Consider the following 4,099-nt stretch of genomic DNA (forward strand, 5'->3'; position numbering starts at 1 on the left):
CCAATTTCCCTTTTAAACATTGATGCAAAAACACTCAATAAAATACTCTCAAACTGAAACCAAAAACACATCAAGGAGATCATCAACAATGATCAAGTATGCTCATCCCAGATAAGCAGGTGCGTTTCAAAATATGAAACCCATCAATATAATTCACCAATAAAGAAACTGAAAGAAAAAATACATGATCATCTCATAAGATACTGAAAAAAGCCTTTAACAAAATCCAACACCCTTTCAGGTTAAAAGTCTTAGAACAGGGATACAATCTTCATACATAAACACAATAAGGGCAATATTCAGCAAGCCAATAGCCAACATCAAATAAATGGAGAGAACTTAAAGCAATTACATGAAAATCAGGGACAATACTAGACCGTCGATTCTCTTTTAATTTCTTCAATACTTGAAGTTCTAGCTAGAGCAATAAGACAACCAAAAGAGATTAAGAGGATACAAATTGGAAAGGAAAAAGTAGAAGTTTCACTATTCACAAATGATATGATAGTATGCATAAGTGGACACAAAACTTCTATCAGAGAACTGATACAGCTGATAAACACCTTGAAAGGCGGTTGGGATCAACTATCAGACTGAACTCAGAGACCCTGGTAGGGAAGCTGGCTGATAGACTGGATGAGTACTGGGGGATTGCAACTCTATAGGAAGAACAATGTTGGCTGCCTGGACCATCTAGTGCTTCCAGGGACTAACCATCAACCAAGATGTGTACAGCTAGGGATCCATGGCTCCAGATTAATATGTAGCAGAGGATGGCCTTGTCTGACATCAATAGGAGAGGAGGTCCTTGGTCCTGTGGAGGTTTGATGCCCCAGTGTAAGAGGATGCTGGAGCTGTGGCACAGGAGTGGGTGGGTGGGGGAGCACTCTCATAGAAGCAAAAGGTAGTGGGGAGAGAGCAGATAGGATGCGGCTGGGGGCTGTGCAGAGGGGTAACCTGGAAGGGGGAATATCATTTGAGATGTAAACTACAGTAATGATTAATAATTAAAAAAGTGGCTGGATACAAAATTAACTTAATGAAATCATTAGCCCTCAGTTATAGGAACAAAAAAAAAAAAAAAAGAAACAGGCTGAGAAGGAAGTTAGGGAGATAATACCCTTCACAATAGCCACAAATAATATAAAATTTCTCCGTGTAACTCTGACCAAGTAAGTGAAAGACCTGTATGACAAAGCTTCAAGTCTCTGAAGAAAAAAACTGAGGAAAATATCAAAAGATATAAAGATCTCCCATGCTCATGGATTGGTGGGATTAATGTAGTGAAAATGACCATCTTACCAAAAGCGATCTACAGATTCAACGTAATTTCCATTAAAATTCCAACACAATTATTTACAGATCTTGAAAGAACAATTATCAACTTCATATAGAAAAACAAAAACCTAGGATAGCTAAAACAAGTCTGTACAATAAAAGAACTTCTAAAGGCATCACTATCCCTGACTTCAAGCTTTACTACAAAGCAATCATAAACAAACAAACAAACAAATGAAAACAACAAAAAACTGCATGGTCTTTGTATAGAAACAGACAAGTAAGTTGATCAATGGAATCAAATTGAAGATGCAGAAATAAACCCACACAACTAGAAACACTTAACAAGGAAGTCAAAACTATACAATGGAAAAGAGATAGCATCTTCAACAACTGGTGCTAGTCTAAGTGGATATCTGCATGTAGAAGAATGCAAATGGATCTATATTTATTACCCTGCACAAAAGTCAAGTACAAATGCATCAAAGACCTCAATGTAAAAACAGATACACTAAATCTACTAGAATAGAAGGTAGGGAATAACCTCGTACTCACTTGTACAATAGACAACTCCCTGAATAGAACACCAGTGGCTCAGGCACTGAGATCAATAATTAAATTGGAAGAAGCTGGACAAATGAAAATGAAAATTTAAAAATGGGGTACAGAGCTGTCTTAGGGTTTTACTGCTGTGAACAGACACCAGACCAAGGCAACACTTGTAAGTATAATATATAATTGGGACTGGCCCTCAAGTTTAGAGGTTTGATCCATTATCATCTAGGTAGGCAGGCATGGTGCAGGAGGAGCATCTGAAGGCTGCTAGTAGAAAATTGACTTCCAGACAGCTAGTGGGGAGGGGAGTGTCTTAAGCCCACACACACCCACAGTGACACACCTACTCCAACAAGGCCACACCTCTAAATACTGTCACTTCCTTGTCCAAGCATATACAAACCATTACAAAAGCTAAACAAAGAATTCTCAACAAAGGAATCTCGAATGGCCAAGAAGTATAATCCCCTCCACCTCAAACCCATCGGAATGGCCAAAATCAAAAGCTCAAGGGACTATACATGATAGAGAGGATGTGGAGCAGGAGGAATACTCCTTCATTGCTTGTGGGAATATAAGTTTGTACAACCACTCTGGAAATCAATTTGGCAGTTTCTTAGAAAGTTGTGAATAGTTCTACCTCAAGACCCATCTCTACCAGTCCTGGACATATACCCAAAATATGCTGACCTTGGGGATACAAGGACACTTATTCAACTATGTTCAGGATTTGAGGCTGGGACAATATAACCGTAAACTATATTCTTACATTCTAAAACTACCTACTTTTAAAATCAAACCTATGAAAGCTATGCTCAGGAACAGCTCTAGCTTGTTGTATCTTAAACTGTGAATGGAGTATATACTTCTAATTCTATTTTCTTTCTAGTAAAAACTCCCATTTCTTCCTCAAGGGTGCATGTACACAGGTTCCCTCCTCCACCCGCATGTGCATGCACGCATGGGCGCAGACAAACAAACACACACACACACACACACACCCGCAGATACCAGCACGCACATTCACATATCCACATGCATATACATATTTAAAAGAATAAAAATAAATATTTTTTATACCACAAGATCCACCAAAGAGAAACATGATTACTTTGTTGTCAGTTTTTTCTTAACCAAAGAGGATTAAAGTCATAATGGAGGAAAAGACTAAAAATTGAATACCACATCCAGAACCATCAGGACTGTTCCAAGACATTATCAGGTCTTCACACACAATAATCTCCCCTAAAATTCATATACTGATCATCAAAATGCCTGCATGTCCTCATTTTTCTCTCCTTATGAGTGTGCAAGTTTCTGAATCCTGCAGGCTTATTGTTCATCTACTCAGAGGCCCTGTGATATAAATATATTTTACTGTTCTTTTCTTCCTGCTAATCTGTTTCCAGTTATTTTCAGCATATTTGAAGGCTAGATAGTCTTCAGTAGGAGGAAGAGCTCCTTCACTCCTACATTTACCCAGTGTAGTCTAAGTGGTCAGTAGAGTATGATTCATAAATTAAGAAGATAACAAAGTTCACATCCTATATAACTTTACTAACTTTGATTTAATTTGAACATCATGATAGAACCCATGCTTGTACAAAGAAGTGGTACAACTTGAAGTTCCATTTGGCTTCCATATAAGAAGGGTGCAATGTGTTTCCTAGCCCCACAATGTGATTGTTAGCCTATTTCTTCCTGTTGAGTCTTGTGAGCTCCCAAGTGTTTCAGGCTTTTCTAATATTCCCATGCACTTCTGTCTTTCCACATATACCTGTAAAACCTTTCTGTTTTTATGTTCCATCCTATATTTCTCTCTTGAAATTTGCATATTCTATGCCACCTCTTTTCTTTTTTCAATTTTTTAAAATTTTTATTGGTTATATTATTTATTTACATTTCAAATGTTATCCCCCTTCCTGGTTTCCCCTCTGCAAACCCCCTGTCCTATCCCTCCCCTCTGCTTCTATGATGGTGTTCCCCACCCACCTACCCATCCCTGCCTCACCACCCTAGCATTCCCCTATGCTGGGGCATCAAGCCTTCACAGGACCAAGGGCCTCACCTCTCACTGATGCCAGCTAAGGCAATCCTCTGCTACACATGTAGCTGGAGCCATGGGTCCCTCTATGTGCATTCTTTGGCTGGTGTTTTAGTCCCTGGGAGCTCTGGGGCAGTCTGGCTGGTTGATATTGTTGTTATTCCTATGGAGTTGCAAATCCCTTCAGCTCCTTCAGTCCTTCCCTTAACTCCTTCATTGGGA

This window comes from Rattus rattus, chromosome 3 (assembly GCF_011064425.1).
Source record: "Rattus rattus isolate New Zealand chromosome 3, Rrattus_CSIRO_v1, whole genome shotgun sequence".
Lineage (NCBI taxonomy): Eukaryota > Metazoa > Chordata > Mammalia > Rodentia > Muridae > Rattus > Rattus rattus.